This window comes from Syngnathoides biaculeatus, chromosome 6 (assembly GCF_019802595.1).
Source record: "Syngnathoides biaculeatus isolate LvHL_M chromosome 6, ASM1980259v1, whole genome shotgun sequence".
In the NCBI taxonomy this organism is placed as follows: domain Eukaryota; kingdom Metazoa; phylum Chordata; class Actinopteri; order Syngnathiformes; family Syngnathidae; genus Syngnathoides; species Syngnathoides biaculeatus.
In genome coordinates, this window is record NC_084645.1 from 17255965 (window position 1) to 17281070 (window position 25106).

The window sequence follows — 25106 nt, forward strand, 5'->3', positions numbered from 1 at the left end:
CTACGACGGATACTTTAACTTTTGACTTAGTCACAGGAACCCCAGGGGCTCAGATAACATCCTCACACCGATACGAATGCTAAAATGATGATGTTCTAATCAATGGGGATCGTTTCGAAACCATAGACAAAAACTCAAACATTTGAAGGTCTGGATGGGGTCTTTTCAAACATGTTTATTCTATTTTATTCTATACCAAAGCCTCAAGAATTACAGACAGTCAAAATCAATTCAGCAAGACACAGGCTGTCAGGTGGATACTCCAGCAGTGCTCGTATGCTAATGTGCTTCTACTACAAGTGATAATGTACTGACATTTTCTTAACTATGCTCACCATCTTTTACTCTCATATGCCAGACATTTAACGTCAACTAATGAGAACCATAGTCAGTGCTGCTGGCAAAATCAGTGTCTCAGTGATGTGCGCACACATTTTTCGGGACACTTATCGCCAAACCTATTCCTAAAGTGAAGATAAAAAAGATGTTGTATATACAGAGAGAGAGAAAGTGAGAGAGAGGGAAATAGAGTGATATCTTAAAAATTATTGAGGCAAACAGACAGGTGAAGTGACGCATGGGATTGTAACTTGCCTGTAGTCGCCCTGCTGGTGACCCCCTTGGAGCAGCAACAGCTACTTTTATACTACAGCTGAATAATGTTAAAGTGCGAGAAAATCCACATCAATGCAATGCTTTGATGAGTGTGAATAGTAATACATTTTTTCCCTACATAAAAAGCTGCTTTAACTCATATTTTATAAATTGTTTTTATCGAGTCAGCTGCTCAAGATGTGTGACATCTCCTCTAAATTATTTCTCAAAGAAGCCCTCACCCAGTAACTTGAAAGATGACAGTTATTCAGAGGAGCCGCAACAGGGCAGCCGAGCCAGCCAATTACCTCGGGCCCCAAGATGAAGTAGGCCCCGGAGGACGACTGAGATTAACCTCCAGTGGACCTGCATAGTTGTGGTTTGGCACCTGTGGATGGCCCGATTTGCGGATTTTTTCCATTCCATCCATCCATTTTCTCAGATGCTTCTTCTCACAAGGGTCACTGGAGTGCTGGAGCCTATCCCTGTCACGTCCCATCGGAACGAGAGGTAGGACCCAAATGCAGGAACTCGGAAGACGCAAGGTAGTTCAAGAAGAGACACGTTTATTGTATGCCGAGGTCGGGGATCGAGCAGGCAGTCCGGTGCAGCAGCGGTTGTTGAGGCGTCGGACGAAGAGAGCAGATGAGCGGACAGGCAGTAGTCGGTACACGGGGAAACAATCAACGCAGGCAGAAGTGTCAAGGAGTCAGGCTTACCGGGTGGGTCGGAGAACGGACGAAGGTCGGTACACACAAGTTCAGTCAGGAATACGAGAGTGCTGGAACGGGACATAAAGCTCAACGAACTGGCGGAGGACCAGTTGTCACCGGGTCCTATATATACGGGGGATGATCAGGCCGCATGAGGCACAGGTGTGTGCCTCCCAATCAGCACAGCCGCACAGCTCGTGCTGAAGCGGCAGGATAATGACAATCCCAGCTATCTTTGGGCAGGAGGCAGGGTACACCCTGGACTGGTTAACAGCCAGTCAGTCGCAGGGCACATAGAGACAAACAACCAGTTACACTCACAATCACACCTTTGGCTAATTTATAGTCTCTAGTTAATGCCTGTTTTTGGGATGTGGGAAGAAGCCGGAGAGCCCTTAGAAAGCCCACCGAAGCACGGGAAAACATGCAAACTCTGATTCGAAACCTGATCCTCAAAATGGTGAGGCTAACGCTGTTTTTTCCATTTATTTCATTTTATGCATTTTTCTTGTTGTTAGGGGTTTACCAGGCCCTGGTTTTCATGGAATATTATATTTTTTTTTTCAACGCAAAGGAATGCAATTCAATTATTACTTACTAGCTGTTGCTGGCTATTGGACCTCAGATTAGTGATTGGATGAGATTAGTGGTTTTCTCCAGAAAGAGCACTGGATGATTGGTATTTTGATAGCTACAGTATGAACCCTGAGAGCCGTATGGATGGAGTAGAGGAGGGTAAAAAAAACCGATTTGAATTGGAATAACGTTTTTGATTTAGAAGAGTGCATCACTACACGGACATATGAATCATATTGCATTGAAGTCAATATAGCATGAATCGGGAAATCACCTCGTCAATAAATTAAAACTTGATTTAATGTTGCTGATGCAGCCACATCTCCATCTTTGACCTTCTCCCTTTCTCTTAGATCTTTTGTGAGACTTGTCGTGGTTACATAAAATAGTGCTGAGTTTTGATGGAAAATGTAAGAAGATGTTACAGAAAAAAACAATGATTCACAATATCCCAGCAAGTTTAAACTCTAAAATGAGGAAGTAATTTGAATTTTATAGGAAAAATGTAATTTATTCAAAGTTTGATTGATTCGAATCGTTCGACTGAATCTGACGCGATCAACTTTAACATGGACCGTTCTTGAATTGTATTGCATTCCATTTATCGAGATGCATATATCTTCTTTTATTGGAGAGACCCCTCATTATTATATATATATATTATATAAATATATATTATATTTATTATATATTAGTATAGACCAAATTAATTGTAATACAGTACAATTCTGAAAAATTAATCTAATTCTAATCTATGCCTCCCATCTGGGAACATTTCCCCAAATAACAGATCTTACATTTTTTTTTTTTTTTAGGGAAAATTTTGGAAATCCATTACACACAGATTGAATCCGCTGTTATCTGTTTGGAATTTATTTTTATGGAATGTTAAAAAATGGATGGATGAACATGATCAACGTGTTGTATTTAATAAACTGCAATCTCCATGTGAACACAGTGATAAACCAGAGGAGATCATTTATTTACCTTGCTCAACACAAATTGTGCTGTAATACAAGGCCGTAAAGGTGAAAAAAAATGTCTGTCCATTGGAGGAATAGTCATAAAATTTGCTCTGCACAAAAATTTTAAATTGCATATGTGCAGTGTGTGTTCATGGCTGTGGTGACATATGGAACCATCATTTACAAAAACAAATGGGTGCACAAACTTTAGACGAATGAATTGAAATGACGTCCTGTGTGGCAAAAAAGGGTTGGGGGGGGACTGAAAACTGTTCTCATAAAGGAGGGATAAGGAGGAAAGCGATTGGAAATCAAAGTGGAAACACAAGGATATGTTTTACCATTTGGCTACCAGATGGTGCTCAAGAGAATGAAGACGTGTCAGTGACAGGCTTCGAGGTGGCTGGGAGGGGGAGAAATAGCGAGAAGTGTTTTCTGTCTTGGATTAAAATTTGCCATTAAATGAAACATCATTAAAAAAAGATCACTAATTTGTGAATTCTGTTGGATTTTATATTGGGTTTGTCCAAAGATAGTTAATATCAGTCCATAATATTGCAACTCCTTCTCCCTCTATGTATTCATCAATTTTGTCTTTGTTCATACACAGTTTAGTTTTACCCACCCCACTCCCATTTAGTATATTAAAACAGACGTGTGTTTTTTCACAGCAATTCTGTGGTTTCCTAAAAAAAAGAAATGTCTTATATCCTTTGGTTATCGGGAATTACTCAACACTTAGATCTTTTTTTTTTTTTCAACAGCTATGTTGAAAGTAATGGCTTTGGTACCAGCGAAAGGAGTTCAGCAGGGGTCCTGAATATTCTTCAGATAGTCCACCACAAGGTGTACAAAGGACTTCATGACAACAGATGTCAGAGCAATAGGCCCACAGTCACTCAGTCGCAAAACTGGGTACTGAGAGCGTTTGAAGCAGGATGGAATTTCACAGACTTCCACAGTTCTTTTGAATATTTGAGTGAAGACTGGAGCCAGTTCACCAGTGCAGACTGTCACTCATCTGGTCCAGAAGCCTTCTTGAACTTTTGTCACTTGAACAGCCAACTCACATCCGGTTTGTGAATGATAAAATTAGTTTGAGTAGCAGGAGACACTCATGGGTGTGATGATGGCCATTGTTACAGGTTCAGTCACCGTGGGAGGTTGGATGGGAGCTGTCAGAGCTGTCATGAAAGTTTGTGGGGGTGGGGATGAGTGTGTGCTAAGTGTGAATGTTCTTTTTCAATCTGGAGTCGGACATATTCTGCCTGACAGCCCACCCATTGTTGGACTCCACTTGGCCTCTCCTATCATATGTTTTGTCTTACAGGTCATGTCAAACTGTTGCAGAGTTATTAGGCGAAAGTTTTTCATCTTATCTGCAGAGTTTGCTATATGTTACGCAGTGCACCCTGAAATGATCGCTAGCCAATCACAGGGCACATCGAAAAACAAACAAACAAACAAACAACCATTTGCAATCACATTCACACCTACACACAATTAAGAGTCTTCAATTAACCTCACATTCCTGTTTTAGGGTTGTAAAAGGAAGGAGTACCCAGATAAAACCCACACGGACACAGGGAGAACATGCAGCGTTAAGGGCTTCTTATACACCCACGCTTGCATGGACGACAGCATCCGCATTGCATCACGTGAGCGACACATGGGGCTGTGTGGCACCTATGCGTCACTTGACGTGCATATGGAATTTTTTTTTACTATGCGTTGTATAGTGCAGAGATTACATCTCATGATTGGTCCATTTTTGCATGGGTTGCACTCGAGCATAAAGACAAACTGCACACAGGATATCAGTGGTTCCAGACCGCCTGAATCCTTACTTAAATTGTGGTGCAGGAATCTAGATAAAATCTGTGGGAATTACATTTTCCAAAGATTTATTTGATTGTGCAATTTTGTGTTTGATGGGTCCTTCATGTAGGCAAATATTTGTATAAAGGCAACCAAAAGGTCAGTTCTCCATCTGCTTTAAAGTTGTCGCTGTACTGTATGTACAGTACATTCTGAATACAACAATTGTGGAAAAATCTTGTCGTGAAGTTGCAGGGTTTGGCTAATACAAAAACGTTGTGCTCCATGCCCTACAAATCAACTTCATGGAGAAATGTGAAAAGGCCAGTGAGTTTAAATGAATGTTTTCACTGAGGCACGATTAATGGAGGAGATAATCCACTATAAACCAAGATTTTTACAATCGTCTTGATGTACTCAATCAACAAACTGAGACGGCCAGACCTTCATTAACCCTTAAAGGGTACTTCTCAGTAAACAGTCGAGTCCTGTCTTTGTTGGGGTCTTTGGCTTCTTCAAAGTTGCCGTATTACTTTTCATTTTTCTATATTGTTATTTTATCTCAATAAACAGCCCAACAACAATGTTTTGCCCACTTGCGCAATATGATTTCCAATACAAGGACTGTATCAAATGTTCCCCCTTTTTAATCAGGTTAAATTTCGAGGGAGAGGTATTAATTAAAAAATTTTATTATTTTGGTTTTCGTTTAGACTTTTGAATTGTACACCCGTGTCCAATGTTTTGGCTTTACTCAATTTTAAGTTAGAGTCAAAAAGTCTGAAGTGATGAAAATACAGCCTGAGGTTGAGCTGACAGCAAATGTATGTTTACCGAATCCCTGGATGCCATTAAAGAACCAAATAATTGCAAGATGGCTTGCGTTGTGGGAGCAAGTACAGACGGAAGGCAATAAGAGCGTCTGTCAACAGATGCTCTCACCATTTAGTGAAAAGCAGCCTTTGAGTTGTGTTAAAAAGCTTCTCTCTGTTACTAGAGTGAATTACTATAATAGTGGCCTTTTTATTTGACACCACCAAGAATTGTTGGATGAGTAACATCTTGCTTACCATCCTTCGTTTATCCTGCTCAGGGTAGCAGGAAAGTTAGAACTCATCCTGACACACAGAGTATTGAAAAAAATGTTCTCCATTCGACAGTTTGCTTGTCAATCACGTTAAATGGGAATTGATTCGACACAGACTATACAGTAAGTCAGCAGTATGTACCGTGGCAAAACCGACGACTAACATACAGCTTTATTTACCGTGAATTCCAATTAATATTATATACCTATTGTGAAAATTGATGTATGGTTTACTAAAGCATTATCTTTGCCTTACTCTTTCGCTCAGTGACTCCCAATGACCCATTAGTGTGTCATGAACGATCATCAAGTGTAGTGTGGGAATCATCAGATTTCATTTATTTGGTCTAATATTTCATATTTATTACATATAATGTATCTTTGTTCATCTATTTATACCAGGGGCGTACCGCGACAGGCAGAACAATGTAATTGTCTTCTTTCAGGTGGCAGAGGATAAAATCAACATATGTATCCAGCTGTTGCCATTCATAATAGCTCCACTAAAAGGATGCATATTTGTAAGAAAGTAAATTAGTGATGAATTAAGACGAGTGCATCATTAGTTCAATATGTGACATTTTGTTTGATGGTGAGGCATGACTTTTTTCCTAATGTAAAATGTGCATCTTAGCCAAATTAAGGTAAGGCTTTGGACCTCAGTGTCTTCACCGTCAACCAACCCCATAACCCAGTCAAGCTAACAGAGCACATTACAGGCTTTCTAAAAATAGCCCCCATCACATAGTCATTTCCTTATTTTCTTGCTCTCTGCTTCCTTTTCTAATGTGCCTATTTTTTTTTCCTATTCCTCTCTATATAGGAAAAATGTGAGTTTATAGAAGACTTGTCAGCTCATTTATCAGATGGTAGCACAGGTGGAGCTCTTTATGCTGGAGTATCAGGGATAAGTGGCTGAAATCAGGCCCCTGTTTGTCTGTCTGTTGTTCCATCTCTCTGTCTCTTACTCTTTTTGAACACAGTTCCTTTTAGGAATAAAAATACAACTAGGAGGTCATAACGGTCCAAGCAAGAATCCTGTTGTGGAATGTTAGAAGCTTAAGGGTGCAGACAGCATTATGATATGCAATAATGTTGAGCTCCAACTTTATAAAAGGCTTAGATTAGATGGCAGGAATTTTGTGGGAAATAAAATGTAAGTGGGGATGACAATCAGCTTTAGAGGGGCTAGGACAGTAACACTAACACTTCCCAACTAAAAAGAAAAGCCATTCAACAAAGCTTTGACCACAGATGTTTTCATAACCTCTCTCAATAAACTGAAGGCAGCTGATTTTATGCTGCTGGCAGTGGAAGAACGTACAGATGACTGCAACAGCTAAACTTTGTGTTTTTTGGACACTGACTTCATTTGATAGAACATCTTGGCGTTGTGACAAAACAACAGGGGAATTCCACTTAATAAGGTAATTGGGTCTCATTCACTAATGAATCTTTACAAGTTTTCTTACTCTGCACACAAGTTGAGTATATGTGGAACATCACCATCCGATTCATGACACATGAGCAAAATTTTTTAATATGCATAAACTTCACCCCTATTTTCAATTGAAAGGTCATTTGTTTTACGATTCTAAACCAAAGTGCAGAAAGTTAGAAGAGATATGTCCAGAACTTCAATAACTTTATCCTATTTTCAAAAAGTTGACATCATTGGAAATCTTGCTAAACACATTAAATAATCCTGTTTATTATTTTTAATTAAGTGTGAAGTTAAATTACAGAGTGTGGGAATGGCATCCATTCATAAATTTTCTTAGCTGCTTATAAGGTGGGGTACACCCTGAACTGGTTGTCAGCCAATCGCAGGGCACATAGAGACAGACAACATTTGCAGTCACAATCTCACCTCGGGGCAATTTTGAGTGTCAAATTAATTTTGCATGTTTTTGGGATGAGGGAGGAAACCGCAGTGCCCGGAGGAATCCCACACGGGCACAGGAGGGTCCGGGATTTAACCCGGTAACTCAGAACTGTGAGGCCAACGCTTTACCATCTGATTTTCTTTGGTTGAATATGGTCCGAATTAGTACAAGCCCAACATCTGTATTAATCATAAAACATTTTTTTTTAATTCTGAGGAAAAAGAACACGCAGTACCTGTCTTTCACATATCACAGAAAACAGAACTATATCAGGATCTCATTTCTCAGGCTGAAATAATGACTATCCTGTTCCCTAAACAAGTGCAAGAATACTGCAGAACTTTGTTGCACCTTAGCAGCTGTTAGTTCAAGTTATTCATCCACCACCAATGCAAGGTCCTGCATCCATTCTGCAGAATGAAATTCTAACACCACTTTGCCCTTTTCTTCGATGAACTGTCCAATTTCTTCTCGTGAATCAAATAAATGCCTCAGCACAGCACCTAGGCTTAACCTCCTTGCCTCAGTGTGGTGTGGCAGACCATGGATGTGGGCTCTCTCTGAGAAGGCTGTCAAACTGACAGTGATTCAGGTTTCTAGATCGGATGAAATTTATAGTTTTGATGAGTACCTTCATGACGTTATCCATTTTAAGAACTTGCAACACAAAGCCTCCTGGTGCAAAATACAGTGAAAAGTCCCAAAATCATATCCTGCATTTACAGATTGCACTCTCTCTCTTAACTTGGTCACAACACCTCCTCTTTTCGCGACTTTTGAGGGCGCATTGAAAAATATCATGGACTAAGTAAGTTCCATTATAAATTTTATCAGATCATCTTCCATCTTTAACACTTAGTCAGCTGTGCACGGTGAGCTATTATTCCGTAACGACATGAGGCCAATGACCATCTGTTGCAGATGCTGGATGAGGGATTTGTTTATAAAATAAGATTTTAAGACACATATTCAATCATCTTAACGTTCATATCCTGAATTTAAAAGGGAGAAATACTATATTAGTTGATATAAATGAAACGGTAAGTGCATTTTGAATAAAGATTAATTTCTGAACTCATCTGAAGAACGGAGTACTTCACTTTAGTCAGTCTTAGTGACTTTATCTAGTCATCACACAGTGCAACAGAAAATCATGAAATAGATTATTTTCACAAAGATAAAGATTCCATCCAAATTTAATGATTTTGACATGCCCAGAGAAGGAAATCATTTCATGAAGGGTCCCTCACAAGTGTGGTAAATATTTTCAAAAAAGCCCAAGACTTTCCCACATATCTCGATATAGATGACATCCAAAAATCTTTTGATATTCATCAAACATTTGAAATTGGGGTCTTCACAAACTTTGGGGATACGTATGTTGATGAGGTAACATTATCAAACTTAAAAAAAAAAAATTGCAATTTCTCTGTCGACAATGTTCATTTCTGATTTCCTTTATTTTATATGAGTTTGACAAACGTATTTGCTCAGTAGGCATCGTGGGTAAAAGGATTCCCAGAGCCACAATTTTGATGTTCAATTATTGTGTTTTATATGATTAGAGCTAGATTAAAGAACTGGATTTACAACATTTTTAAACGTGTTTCATCCCTGTGTGCAGCAAAAAACAACAACAAAGAAAACAAAAAAAAACTACATAAATGTTTAATGCTACAAAAAGAACATATCAGACTTCTGAATCTGAACCACTATAGAGACTTCAGTGACTCTGTTTTAAAATAGAAAAATAATATTAAAGAAAAGTAGCTTCATTTTAGACTTACACTTCATCCGGGCCATGTCTGAACAATCAGTTGATTTCCCTACAGCAAGAGAAATATAATCTGGTTTCCCCAGATTTCCAGAAAGTTTCTGGCAACATTCTTTGCTAGTAATTTTTTTAAACTTGCCACAACTTTTTTAAAAAAGTTGAAGTGACGAGCTGCTTCGTATTCTTGTTAACTCTATCAATGATGGCATGCGGGCAGTTGTTTACTGTTTCTGACTTATTAAGAGGTATTTTATATCAATGTGGTCAGGGTAATACTTCCTGCATTCGGCAGACAAAATCCAACCATCTATCCATCAGAATGGTTGTTTATATGCGGCCTGTGATTGGCTGGAGACAAGTTTGCGGTGTACCCCTCCTCTCACCCACATATAGCTGGGATAAGCTCCAGCATGCACATGATCCTTGTGAGCATGAGTGGTATCAAAAATTAATGGATGCATAAATAAATAACTATTTTGTAGTGCAGTCAGGTGTTGGGAAATTGAAGTTGATGGTGGAATCCTCAACATGGTGAGTGGCCTTGTGTAAATAATTGACCAACTAATGGATTTTATTGTTATTAGATGCTAATTATTCCCTAATAGCAATAGTAGCAGCAGATAGTGTTCATCCACCCCATTTTTTATTTTATTATTGTTCACCAACTGTTGGTTTATGAATTCAAACACAGTGATTTTGGTCTTGTGGTGTATGGTGAATGACTTGTCTCGTTGTCATGGTTAAGTTAGGGTCGTGTCGTTGTACGGTCTAGTAGATAATGCTTGGTCATTGCTCTGTAAAGTAAAGAATATCATCATCAAAGCCACAACACATGGCATAGCTCAGATAAAACTAAACCTGCCACTCTGGATTGTGCGAGACGCAATGTTACTCCCAAATGCTGAAATCAAAGGACATTGGGCTGGTTGGCTGGTGTCAGCGTAAAGCTCTGGCCGCAATGTTGATATACGTCTATTTGGATGGATGGATAACATCAACGTCAGCCCATTGAAAAGTAAACATAATGAAACATCAATCTCAGAGGGGTTAATTAGAGATGGTCAAGAATCTTCCTAATCCAAAAGAAAAAAACATGACTGAAAGAAAGCAGAAGACTAGAGAGCCAGAAGAGATTAATGATGTTAATCACCAAGTGATGACTGACTCATTACAGGTATCATCAGAGTAGTACTAATTATGTACAATAAACCGTGTTCAATTAACCCAAATGCACACAGTCCATCCATCATACAAGCAGATCCATATGTACGATTCTAGAAACACAAAAAAGTCCCTAACACCAAATTTGTCTCGTGTTTTAGAACTCAAGTTTATCATGTTGGACGTTTTCGACTCCACTACATTTTTTTGTACAAAATTTCCTTGGGGGCGGGTTACACTAGACTACACTACAAGTGAAGGAATATGATCCTGGAATTGGTTTTGGGCAGTCTCTTTGTTTAATTCGAATGCAGAACTCTTCTGGGGAAGCCTAAATAGAGAACTCAGGAAAGCGTCAACGGAAAAAAAATCCACTTTCTCTACATTTAAATAATACAGTGTTCCCGCACACCTGCACTGATTAGGAGGCGCACACCTGCGCCTCATCGGCAGTGATTAACCCCGGTATTTATAGGACCCAACGGACGATCTGTCTTTGCCAGATCGTCGCCACCCATGCCTAGTTCCCGCACTCCTGCATTCTTGACGTCAACCTCCCGTGTACCTACCAACGCCTGTTTCCTGACTAACACCGTAAGCCTGTCACTCCTGTTCCTGCTGCTTGTGCTGACTGACTCCCCGGTTACCGACTTTGGAACGAATAAAGACTTTCTCCTAATTGCCTTCCTGTCCACCGAGTCGTGCATTTGGGTCCCCCCTCGAGTCCTGGTTATGACATAGAGAGCAGCTTTCACCCACAAGTGAGAGAATTGACGAGTTTTTCCGAGTTACGAGTCATCATTTGATCAAAAATTTCAGTCAGAAGATAACTTCAGAAATCGCAACCCTAAAATAAATGAAAAAAAGTTTTAAAAAACTGAAGATGCATGTTCACTCACTAATTGAAAGGGACTAACTATAAAAGGGCCAAGGCTAAGATTGAGCTAATAATTTTAAAATGACCGAAAGGACTCATTTCAGCTGCTGGAGTCAGTCACTTGGCCACCCCCTTTAAAAGGCACACCTCAACACACAAATATACTGTCACTGAGTGTGTGACTTTCCACTTAACCATACTTCACATGCTAGTGTAGCGCCTCTCTAGTATGAAATACTTCAATGAGGTAGCCACCTGAGTTCTTTCATTACTCCAAAGTACGAAACTAATAAATTAACTCAATGGTAATTACTCTAAATGTCTATTACAACTTTACTCTTTACTTGTGGATTTAATTCTCTATCAAAAAGTCTCTGAAATAATATTTCCCCTTATGAGTTAATATTATTCTAATTTAAATAATCAAGCTACCAGATAAACTCACCACTATTTTAACTGTCTTGCAGATAGTCAAAGAATAGACCTGGTTAGGTAACAAAATATGTGAACATTTAATAACAAAATAAAGGTTAGAAAATCAAACATGTATACACAACAGTCAAATAAACAAAGTCAATATAACAGGTACAAAATGAACACATGCTAAGTTAAGGGCCCAAACAAATATGAATATAGCCGGCACACAAACGAAATTCAAACTCCAATGTCACTGCGGTGCTTCCCAAGGCAGGAGTGAAGAAAGGTGAAGGTTGTTTTTCCTCTGTCCAGCGTCCTCATGGTCCTCGTCCTTTCTTTCTTCCTTGAAGTCCAAACACAGACGTCGCTAGCTATGTTAGCTTGATGCTAGCATCCTCATCTTCTTCCACGTGGCCCAACACAGGCCTTGCGAGCTTACGTGGTTGCTCGTGCCCAAGCCAAGTCCCATGCATGCACTTAGCCCCGTGGTAGCGGCTAACTCCACCACGTTACAGCGTAATTTGAGTAGTCCACTCAAATAACACACTATCCCAGTTGAACTTTCAACAGTCCATGTCGAACACGTTGCTCAACTTTTGATAAATGTCCACCGTTCACTTTCTTTTGTCCTTTTTTTTTTTCAACCACTTGCCCCTTGCACTCCAGGTCACACCATCCTTTCTTTTTTTCTCTCTCTCTCTCGTCTCCTCAACACGTCATTTTCTGTCCTTCTTAAACAATGGTTACAACAATAAAATGACAAACAGAAGTATTTCATTTTCACAAATGAATCAAACACATTTAATTTAAATACAAATTCCTCCAAAATAAAATACAGTCAGCACACACAGTTTAACAGATATTCCACCACATTGCATAAAGAAAATCTATAACCTTATTGTTACTCTATTATACTGAAATTTTACCTGTACCAACTCTTACATTACATTAGTTTATTTACATTTTCTTTAATTATTTTTTTCTAATTATATTTTATACGACAACAGGCGGCACAGTGAGCAATTGGTTAGCACGTCCACCTCACAGTTCTGAGAACCCGTTTTAAATGTGGTCTTAGCTGTGTAGACCTTGCATGTTCTCCCCATGCCTGCATGCCATGCCAACAGGTGCTCTGGTCCCCCCCCCCCCATCCCTAAAACGTGCATGGTAGGTTGATTGAAGACTCTAAAATTCCAGTAGGTGTAAATATGTGTGAACAGGAGTTTGAATGGTCATTTGTTTATATCTGCCCTGTGATTGGCTGATGACCAGTTCAGGGTGTCTCACCCAAAGATTGCTTGGAAAAGTTCCAGCATGGATGGATAACAATGCCCCCCACTTTTGAAATTCAACCAATGGTGGTGTTTTTTATTGTTTTTTTTTGTGTGTGTGTGTGCTGGAATGAAATAACAATATTTCAAATCATTTAACCCATCCATCCAACCATTTTCTGTACCTCTTATCCTCACTGGATCTTATCCCAGTTGACTCTGTGAGGGGCAGGGTCTACCCTGAACTGGTCAGCAGCCAATCGCAGGGCACATATTAACAAATAACCATTCAAACTCCCGTTCACACCAAAGGCCAATTTGGAGTTTTCAATTCATCTACCATGCATTGGTTGAGATGTGGGAGGAAACCAGGGTACCTGGACAAAATCCACAACTGCAAGGACAAAACCCACGGCTCCAAGTGCCAGCCCAAGTTCAATAGGCGAAATTTATTTGCTATACCAGTACATTATTTTACGAGCTCAGTCACGTCATGAATTACACTCATAAGGCAGATGAGGTATCCACTCAGGAGGGGCATTCAAACAGGATTGTGTGGCCATCGATCACGGCACTCACTGTGCATGTCACTGAAGGGAAGGAACTACTGTACTATAGTGTACTTGTTTTTTTCATTCATCTTGCACTTGTGAATGTTTTGTGTGTCAATATATTTTCTAGACATTGCCGCCTTACATCAGACTGCAATGATTGCATCTCTTTCCACTGAATGATCAATGTGCTAAACTGTGGATATGAAACAGCAATGGACGTAATGGAAAGTGTCTGTGTGCAAGCGTGTATTTACAAAGTAGTACCCTCCTTTAGAGGTAGTAGAAAGCATCTGCAGTGCTATAGCTTTCTCCCAACAGGCCAAGAACTCTGAAACGGGTGCATCAACATAGAGATGACTCAACAAGCACCAGGCCCTTTGAGTCATGTGCCTCCTTCACATCCACTGGCGCTTGGTGGAAGCGGCACAAGCAGAGAATATAACAACGGAAGGCCCACATGGAAAATATGCAAATGAACAATGTTTTCTGAGATGGACAGGATAGGTGCATCAAATTTTTGGAGAGCTTTGTACTACTCTCGTATGAGAAATGTCAATCGAAGTATAAAGCAAATTATGTACTACTTTATATACACATGGACATCCTCAGGGCTTGAGACGAACACCATAGATACTGGAAAATGTGGGGGAATTTTGGGAGTGGTGGAGGTAATGTTCCCACACACAGTTGGTTCGAGCATTGGCCTCACAGTTCTTGGGACTCGGGTTCAGATCCTGGCCCCGCCCGTGTGGAGTTTGCAAGTTCTGTCTGTGCCTGGGTGTGTTTTTTTCTGGATACTCCGGATTCTTCTAACATCCCAAAAACATACCTTCATTGGAGACTCTAAATTGCCTCTGTGATTGTGAGTGTTGTTAGTCTGTATGTGACCTCCGATTGGCTGGCAACCAGTTCAGTGCTGGCCGAAGATAGCTGAGGCCCCAACACTCCCGCAACCCTTGTGAGATTAAGTGGCAAAGAAATGGATGGATAGAAGTTGGCTTGCTACAGAAATGTTTTATATGATTAAATTCTCAAGGATCACCACCAATTACTCCCTTTAGATGGGCACAATGTGGCGACCCCTAACGGGACAAGCCGAAAGGAAATAGAAGAAGAAGACGACCACCAATTACTCACCAATTATCACAGGTGACTAAGATACACTGTACTATTACCATGAATTTTCTTTTTAAGGAATCTATTTATTGAATGAAAAAAGTCAGAAAAGGCACAACTGAATCTGCACTTCATCTTGTCAACAACTCTAAATGACAATAAGGTATTCACTGTCTTGGTCTGATTTACTCAGCAATACTTACAAAGTCCTTATCGCCCAATCATATCAAACCAAGACGCTGTTAAAACTGACACAAGGGGAGGAAGTATGAACGTGTTTTTAGCTGCTTGAGGTTCGATGTCCTTGGAGTGCCAATCATTGATTTGCTCGGTGTACTCTTCTTTTATGAGTGCATTTATCTGAGGGGGCCTTTTCATTGAAGCTCACAATAACAAGATCAGATTCGAGAGGCATTGAGTAGAATTTTAATGTCCAAATTTTAGTTATCACATTTCATAGACTGCCTTTATTTGTCTGAAAGCCATCTGATAGTCCTCAAACAAAAAGAAAACCATCCAATAAATCTATACTCAAAGACCAAAAGTGAGTCTCCCTTATATCCATTTTCACTGATACATAAAGAGAATTAAAAGCAATGCCAAGCTCATGTAAACGGTCTTCATCAGCACCTTGTGAGGTCTCTTTGATCCTTCAGATCTGTCAGAGCCATGATGATTTTTCTTCTCTATCCATCTTTCACAGTCATCTGTTAGTTATCAGAGCTGGGAAAACAGCCTCCAGGTAGCTCTAATCTTGCTAATGCACGGCTGAAAAAGAGAACAAGGCAAATTATCATCTCCAGCTGTAAAAGATTTATTAAATGACACAAATCAAATCCAAAGATTTGTGTTATTTATTCCTTGATGCGGAGTTTACATGTTCTGTTTGTGCTTGCATGGCTTTTTGTGTGTCCAATACAAGTTCACATTCCCAAAAATGCGAGTAGCTAGCTTGTGCACAAACCACCACTAGGTGAAAATGGCCCTTTTTGCTGTTGCTGTAGCTCATACTTTTTCTTTTAGTTTTGCACCTTATATATCAACTATTATTGGGGGAAAAGGTACTTATCTTCCTGGGATTATTTTTGGAAATCACAAAAATCTGCCATTTGAACATTTGTGTCTACTTTTTATATCCACTGTAGCCTCCCCTCAACTCCTTAACAGTTAATGGTGGTGTGATTTATTGTGTTGAATAAATACATGTTAAATATATACTACAATAGGTTCCATTTTCTTGGCTTGAGTACCTGACCCCAAAAAATGTCTGTAGTGTGATCAGATCTTAGTTTCTTAGTATACCTCCTGCCCGATTTATCTGCTATCCTCAATTGTTTGACACTCAGTGGATTGACTCTTTTTCGCTATATTTCAGGGTCTTTCTTTTGTTTCCATTCTTTGTTTTACAGTCTGTCATGACCTCAAAAGGGACCTTGAGTGATCCCCTGTGGTCATCTTCCTACATTTGCAGCTTGTAAGGAATAGATGTAGAATGAAAGCAAGTAAAAAGCCAACAAGAATTTTCAGACTCAAACGAGTCAACAGATAATACAATAAGATTAAATGCGTTGAATAACGATTTCAAGATTAAATATTTCTAATTAAAAGTGATGGACCAACAGCTTTTTTAAAAGTAGGACATGTTATAAATGCAAAACATAAAGGTGCTGGGATCTTTTTTTTTTTAATTAATCAATTTCACATAATTGTTCTACAAATTATGATTCTCTACAAATAACAAATGACACAAACTCATCATGATCTACCTGTGCGAGTGACTTGGGCAATTACACGGTCTTCCCCAATGTGGCAGAATGTAGAACTAGGGAAGATATTTTGCCCCATCCTCACCTGTAAGCATTTCAAAGATAGATCCTTCATTTTTAGCTTGTTGAAATGAACCCACCATTTAAACACAACTCCTCAAGTAGAACGGCTTGAAAGTGTAGCTGGGGTTTTAACCTCCATCACACAACCGCTACATTCCTGGTGGTGTAATGGTACTGTACTTTTGCTTGACTGCAGTCCAGGCAACATGGTTTCACATCCCACTCAGCGACAGTTGGAATGTAAGAATGATTGGATGTGTCTCTCTGTTTATGTCCCCTGCAACTGACTGGTCCAGGTTGTAGGCTGTCTAACTTTGGCTTGAAGTCAGCCAGGATAAGCTCCAGGTTCCTGCTACCACGAACAGAATAAGTGGTAGGCTATTGAAAATGGGTAGATTCCTAAGAATGTTAAAGATTAGTGTCAGCTTTGAAACACTAAGTGGCAGTGTCATACATTCAAATATCAGTGGCAAAAGCTATTACGCAGAGACACACTCCCATTGTTTCCAGCTTGACATTTTTTTTAATCAGCGATGACGCCGTTAAGACCTGCGTTTTTACACAAGCTCTTTTTAAGATGACTTGTCAACCATCCTCTCCACACAAGTATTTTGTTGTTCCTGTGTCTAAGTTGCGACAATCACAATGAATTAAGTCACACAGACATGTGTTTGTTTCTGGCACATAGTTGGCTTACCACCTTTGGGTCTTCATTTTCATTTTCTGTCAAGCTGTCCTGTTACAGGACAGACTTGCTACGGTAATGAATACGAATCGGTGCTCCAGAATGAATGAGCTATCAGCATTTATGTTGGCTGAGTGCCCCGAGGAGGCTGTCACCTGCAATGAGCCTTTTTATTGCCCTCGTCGCCTCTCCATACCAAACACGGCCAGGTGGCTCTCAGTACCTGAAGGATTTCTGTTTACCTGTTGGAGGATTTACAATCAGAAGCAGCAGGGTGATTATTCCAGTTAAAATTGCTTCATTTACTTCGAAGGTCAATACAGACAGAGAGTTGTGATGTACACAGTAGCTTGTGTTGCTTCATTCGAATGTGAGCAGTTTTTGTACAGATGAACAAATCTTTGGAGGGAATGTACTGAATTGGATCACTCAGAAGTGATCCTTTCTCAGTTCAATTGATCTCAGTCGTGGAAGGGCCGGCCAGGAGTGGAGCTTCACAATTCTGTCACTTATGCTTTAATCTTCAGTAAATTACTTATGACAAAGCCAAGCATTTGGGCAAGGAAGGGGATATATTAAACGGAACTTGTGATTTCTTTACAACAAATTGAAGTGAAGTAGTGACACATGCACTGATGTGTATGCTGGAATGTACAGTACCTGTATCACTTGGGCTACATTTATACTGTCAAATTTACATTTGATGTTAACTCCAATCTTTGTATACCGTTATTGGCTTTACAAAAACGAATGAGACTTATGGAAATATGGTCAGAACACATGCGTGACATTCTACAAATGCATGCAGACCAGGATGTTACTGTGTCTATGTGAGCGTACAAGAGACACTGGCCCCTCGTGTAAATCTCAATATGACACATTTGTGGCAGTTTCAAGAATTTTGTGCAACCGGAGCCAATATTTTCTAATATTTATGTTGAGACCACCATGAGAGGCTACATTTACTTTGGTAAACACGGCGCCTCATGTTTGTTTGTATGCGTAACATGAAGTCATGCTTTGTGTGCATGCGTGTGTTGCACCCATTCAATTCACACTGAAGTTACATTTGTTTTTGTAATGAGAACGACTACATGCTAATTCAGCCCAAAATTAAAATAATGGTAAAAAAAAATTTATGCACATGTATGGATTAATATTAATATTATCCTTTTTTCCATTTCCTGCAATTGTTATATTGAATGCGCAATGTTTTTCTTTTTTTTTTTTTTAACCACAAGGTGTTTTCTCAAGTGAAAAGTGGGCTAAAATATCCAAGTTTGGACTGTCGAAATTTTACTGCTACATGATAAATTTGTTGTTTTTTGAAACAGCTGTTGTGGTGTTGTCATTTCCAACTATTTCGATTTCCAACTACACAAAAATACAGCCAAAATTTGAAATAATAGTTAGAAACAAATGTCCATGTATGAATCCATAAAAACATCCCCTCTTTCCTGTTTCTGCAATTGTTATATCATCTGCAATTATTTTTTTATGGTTGTTTTTAATTATAATCATGCATCAAACATACATAGTTTTTTTTTAAGATATTCTAAGACAACAAACAGTAAGAGGGGGATTAGCTACAGGATGTCTTTCGTCATCTCAGCAGAGTGGAAACAAGTCCCCAACGGTAGCCTCAGGGATCGGATTGGGGACTGTGAAAAAGTCTGAAGCCTTCCACCGAGACGATGATGCGAAAGGATGCATCCAGCAGCTCAAAACCGAGGAGCTGTAGAGATGCTTATGGCAGAGCTACGACCAAAGCTGTAAAGGAGCCAGTGCGAGAAGTGGACAGTGTCCATGACAAATCAATGACCTGATTGACAGCGAATAACTACAGTCAAAATAAAAAAAAAAAAAAAATAAAAAAAAAAAAAAAACTTTCATTCCCCACCACCAAGTGGAGCAAACACTTTACATCGTTGAAATGAATCTTTTTTTTTTTTTTTTCAAACTACTGTTCAACATGTTCACTTTTCTTGTATTAAGTTTGCATGTGGTCTTTCAACTCATGATTCTGCAGAGCGTGTTCAAGTGAGGTAATGGACCCACGTGTCGTACTTCTGCAGTGACACAGAGTGAGTTGCACCTTAAAACTTAGAGGTCTCCATAGTGTGTACTTTTGACCAATGGAAGAGTATCGTGTAAGAGAGAGAGATACAAGAGTATCACAGCGCCAGCCGACAATCTGAAATAGTGTTTTAATGCAGTAACCTTGGACATCGTACCTTTTAGATATCTAGAAAGGCTTTTTGCCAAGTACCATTTTGATTATTTATACTCTGTCTGCCTGTGATCTACACCAGCACTCAGTTGTTTTACAAGATCGAATTTAAAAGGTTTGTTGTACATCAATCTCTGTTTTGTGCTTCAATTTCCTTTAATGAGAAGGAGATCAACACTAATATAAAGGATAAAAACACACACACACACACACCACACACACACACACACACATACACACACACACAAGCACTTATTGAAACCATAAAAGCTTTATAATGAAGATAGTCATGATGAAATGCAGTTACTCATTAAAAGAATACCAAAATTGGTTAGTTTAAGATTCACGTGAATGTCAGAAATGGAAGATTAGAATTGTGTCCATCAAGTGTCTCAGTGAATCATACAGAAAATCCACAATTTTTTTCCCACCCATCAATTGTCTGAGCCTCTTATCCTCACAAGGGTCATGGGAGTGCTGGAGGTTATCCCAGCTATCTTCGGGCAGGATGCAGGGTACACCCTGAACTGATTACTAGGCAATCGCTGGACACATGGAGACAGACAACAAGCGCACTCACAATCAAACCCAATGGCAATTTAGAATCTCCAGTTAAAGCAAGTTTCTGGGGATGTGTGAGGAAACCCTAACCCCAATTTAACCCTTAAACCCACACAAGCAAGGGGAAAAGATGTAAATTCCACACAGGGGGGTCGGAATCTGAACCCTGGTCCTCAGAACTGCGAGGCTGACGCTCTAACAAGTCGCACCACTGTGCTGCCACTCATATTTTGTCCCTTTCCTTAATCTAATACAAAATAAATACTGGTAAGAGCGCTCAGTGTCAAGCTGCTCTATTCCACCACAAACTGCAACCACAATAATGAACATATTGTTAAATGAAGACTTCTCTGACACATCCAAATAAAGAGCAGCATCAAATACTCTCTTCACAAAGACAATGTTCAGTTTTGACTGACATCAACCTCAACATAATCTTTGTGAAGACATGACTTTGTTTTTTCGGAAAATATTGAGCATTGGGCTCACGGTTCTGAGGACCAGGGTTCAAAGGCCACCCCCATCCCCCTGTGTAGAGTTTGCATGTTCTCCCCGTGCCTGTGTGGGTTTTCTCCAGGTACTCTGCTTTCCTCCTCCATCCCCAAAACATGCATTAATTGGAGACTCTAAATTGCCCCTTGTTGTGATTGTGAGTGCAACTGTTGTCTGTCTACATGTGCCCTGGGATTATCTGGCAACCAGGTCAGGGTGTACGCTGCATCCTGCCCAAAGATAGCTGGGATAGGCTCCAGTACTCCCGTGACCCTTGTCAAGATAAACTGCTCAGAAAATGGATGGATGGAAAATAATATTATGCTTTCTGGGTGTTCTCCGAGGCTCTTCCAATGCAGCATCAGTCATTATAAACTTAGAGGAAACATCTACTGTATGTTTATGACAACTAAAACCAGAACAAATGTGAAACAGAGATGTAGCTCACTAAAAAGACAATTTACGGAACAATTTTGTTAATTTTCAAAAAATGCGTGAATGCAAGATTTATAAAACAGTGGTATTGGTATTTTAGTTTAAAATTCTTGCAAAAATTGTGGATAAAATGTCTTTGTCTACACATGTGTACCACTTTATATATGCATCCATATAGATGTGTATAAGTATAAATATGAGCATATCTATGTAAAAAGATGATACAGGTGATGTATGTGGATGCATACATGCATTTTTTTATTTTTTTTTGGTGGGTAAAAAACACTAACCCTAACCATGAATCTTTCCTAGTTATTGTTAAAATCAAGACCAGGCTGATTTGAACGATATCTTACCTATTTTAGTTTGATTGTCTCTTTCTTTTTTTTCAATGTTCTCTTTTGCACGATGTTGGGAGTGACATTTTGTTAAAAGGGTTGAGAATACAAGGTTGGCTTCAAGGTACACTTTTTGGTAACTCTTTGATTAATACTTAAGATGTGGTAAAACCTATTTGGTGAACCCTATCCAACCCAATAAAGTAAGCTAAAATACAGTTTTTGATTTGGATCTCATTAGGTTGTGCAAGTGTATGTCAAGAAGTGGAGTTGACTTATTGGAATTTTCACATTTGTACAAAAAAAGCAATTTTTTTTAAGTCAATATTTTCATACTGAGTGGAATAATACCATATGTAGTATATTCTTCACGGATTATCAGTGTCAAGATCTTAGCTATTTAGGAAGGGTGTAAAATGCTGACACATTGCTTAGGATCTGGGCTAGCTGGATGGAGAGAGCCGGGCAAAACTTGAGCTGTAATAATATGCACCCCGAGAGATCTCGCACATCAGGCCGAATCAGGTCACACATTTGAAAAGAAAATGACAGACCACATTATTAATATTTCTGTAGAGTAGTGGATTCGCCATTAAAAAATAGTCACCATAGATTTGTTGAAAGATTTGAAAATGTCATTGTGGTATTAATATGGGCAAATGGTCCCATCGTGTTTCTGGGTTTTACAATGGCCCATTTCCAAGCAGAGAATACTGGTGCAGCCGGGTCATTAAATATGGATCCCCTCCCCTGAGTGTGTTGCTGCGACAGGAAAGTGTGGGAGCGATGAGAACAGAAGAAAAGAAGAATAAGCGCAACGATTAAGTAGGTTGAATCTCTTTAAGTCATTGTTTGGAACTTTTGGTTACTTGTAAACTACAGTTGATTTTCCTTTTAATGGCCATAGTTGTCATGCTTTATGATTAAGTGTGGTACAAGCTGAAATAGCTTCTGTTTACACAGGAGTAGTGGCCTCATAGCCATTGACTCATCATATATGAATCATCGTGAGAACAGAATAGAAGCACAAGTCTTGGTTATCATCGTCATTACATGGGAAGATACAACAAATACCGATACTTTAAGTACAAATGGCACAAGATATCTGAAAAATGTAGCTTGGTTGTGGGACTGCAAATTTGTATAATATTTATGTTGTTCTATTCATTAAATGCATTTTCAATTAACATGGTTCACAAGATCATATAAAGATGATCTAGCTGCTGAAGTTGAAATAAGTATTCAACGTCACCATTTCATCCCAACATAAATACATTTCCAAAGGTGCTTTTGATGTGAAAATTTCACCTGATGTTGGGAGCAACCCAGGTAATCCATACATTCAAAAATGAGATTAGAAAATTAAATTGTGTGTAATAATGGGAAATTACACAGGGGAAAAAAGTATTGAGCGCAGCATGGTGGCGCACCTGGAAAGCATTAGCCTCAGAGTTCTGAGGACCCAGGTTCAATCCCGGCCCCGCCTGTGTGAAGTTTCTATGTTCTTCCTGCATGGATTTTCTCCTGACACACCCGTTTCCTCCCATATTATCACCTCTAAATTGTCCCTAGGTGTGATTGTGGGTGAGACTGTTGTCCATCTCCATGTGCCCTGTGGTTGGCTGGCAACCAGTTCAGATATCCTGCCTCCTGCCAGTTGACAGCTGGGATAGGGTCCAGCCTTCCTATGACCCTTGTGAGGATAAGTGGCTGAGAAAATGGATGGATTGGAAAGGTATTGAACCACCAACTGCTACTTATTTAATACTTTGTACACAAGCTACCCATCCATCCATTTTCAACAATGCTTAACCCGGTTATTGTTACAGGGTGCTGGAGCATATCCCATTTGACTTCGGGGAGTAGTCCTGTGACCCCGAAGTGTTCGCCATTCAGTCGCAGGGCACATATAAACGCAGACAACTATTCACACTCACACCGTTATGGAGTGAAAACCGATCCTACGCTGCCGCCAGTAAAATCAGGCGAGTGTACCACTACAGCATCAGTGACCTTGTACAAAAGCCTTTGTTTGCAATGACAGCTTCAAGGCAGCTCCTGTATGGAGAAAATAGACACACGCACTGCTCTGGTCTGAGTTTGACACATTCCTCCTCATAAGCAATCTCTAAATCTTGAAAGCTCTGTGGGCCTTTTCTTTTGACCTTGACTTTGTATTCTTGCCATACATTTTCAATTGGGTTCAAATTAGGTGATTGGCTAGGCCATTCTAGGAGCTTTAATTTGAGATGTTTCTTGACTCATACTTTGGCAGTGAGACCATTTTGGAGGCCATCAATTTGGACAGCTGCTATTAATTTGCACCAACAAGGGCCGCTGTTTATGTGATTTCACATTTTTACACAATTTCTGATCTTGTTTGGTCCACTTTGTATGCATGGGTTACTTTGGTTATTTCCAGGATCTGGTTAAATCTTCAGGTCGATAGAACCTTTGGGAGTATATTTAGTGAGAGAAATGCTGATGTTTAATACAAACTAAATTCCAATGACGTTGTGATGTGTTGTTCAAAGAATACTGTACAATGATTTGCAAAAATCATATTCAAACTACAAAAAAGATATTTAATGTTCAAACTGATTAACTTTATTTTCAGCCAATAATCATTAACATTTTTTGGCTGCGACACATTCCAAAAAGGCGATGGCAGGGTCATGTAACATTAAATGCTTTCACAGATGGTTTGCTTGTGCATGACTAAGTAACTCAGCGAAGCTCCTTTTATACCCAATCATGGCACCCACCTGTTCCTAATTAGCCTGTTCACTAGTGGGACGTTCCAAACAGGTGTTTGATGAGCATTACTCAACCTTCTCAGTCTTTTTTGCCACCTGTTTGTTTTTTTGGGAACGTGTTAAAACCATAAAACTCTAAATGAATGATTATTTGCTAAAAAAACAAAAAATTATCATATTGAACATTTAATGTCTTGTCTTTGTAGTGTATTCAATAATTTATAGGTTGAGCATGATTTGAAAATTATTGTCTTCTGTTTTTATTGATATTCAACACAACATACCATCTTCAATGGAAATTGGTCTGTACTTATTTCAGCTGGTGTATTAGTAACTGCCCTGTGTACATAGCACATAACTTTAATGTGATTGCTTTGATTTCATGTGTGTTAGAACCGTGGATGATTGGTTAAAGACTCTGTCTCACAGTTCTGAGGAATGGGTTTCAAACCCCAGCCCCACCTGTGTGGAGTTTGTACGTTCCCACTGCGCCTTTCTTGCATTTTCTCCAGGACTCTGGTTTCCTCCTACACCCCAAAACCATGCATGGTAGGTTAATTGAAGAATCTACCTTGCCTGTAGGTATGAATATGAGTGCAAATGGTTGTTTATGCGTGCTCTGAGATTTGCTGAGAACCACTTCAGGTGTACCTTGCCTCCTGCCCCAACACAGCTGGGATAGGCTCCAGGACGCCTGCCTCCCTTGTGAAGATAAGCTGCTCAGAAAATGGATGGATATTTACTATCACACATAGAGTTAAAACAGACATGAGTGTAAGTGTTGTGACCTCTACTTGAGCATGTTGTTGCTGTATGGCGCACCGTTATTACTATTTTTGTTGTTTTCTCTTTGGTTTGCTCCAAAAATAGTCAACAAAATACAACCTATTTTCTCAGTAAATTATTTCTCCATTTCAGATATTCAGCACCAGAAATCATACTGCACATCTTTAATTTCTTTCCCTTGAGAT

At 39.4% G+C, this 25106-nt stretch overlaps 2 long non-coding RNA genes across 2 annotated transcripts; one reads left to right on the forward strand and one right to left on the reverse strand.

The window, feature by feature from the left end:
* Positions 1–590: 590 nt before the first annotated feature.
* LOC133502360 (uncharacterized) lies at positions 591–1399 on the reverse strand. Its single transcript, XR_009795467.1, has 3 exons — positions 1314–1399; positions 903–1124; positions 591–652 (listed from the first exon to the last, which is right to left on the reverse strand). It is a non-coding gene; the product is annotated as an uncharacterized LOC133502360 (long non-coding RNA).
* Positions 1400–1564: 165 nt separating this feature from the next.
* Positions 1565–18421, forward strand: LOC133502252 (uncharacterized). The gene is made up of 3 exons (XR_009795413.1): positions 1565–1767; positions 14755–14842; positions 16219–18421. It is a non-coding gene; the product is annotated as an uncharacterized LOC133502252 (long non-coding RNA).
* The last annotated feature ends 6685 nt before the right edge of the window (positions 18422–25106 follow it).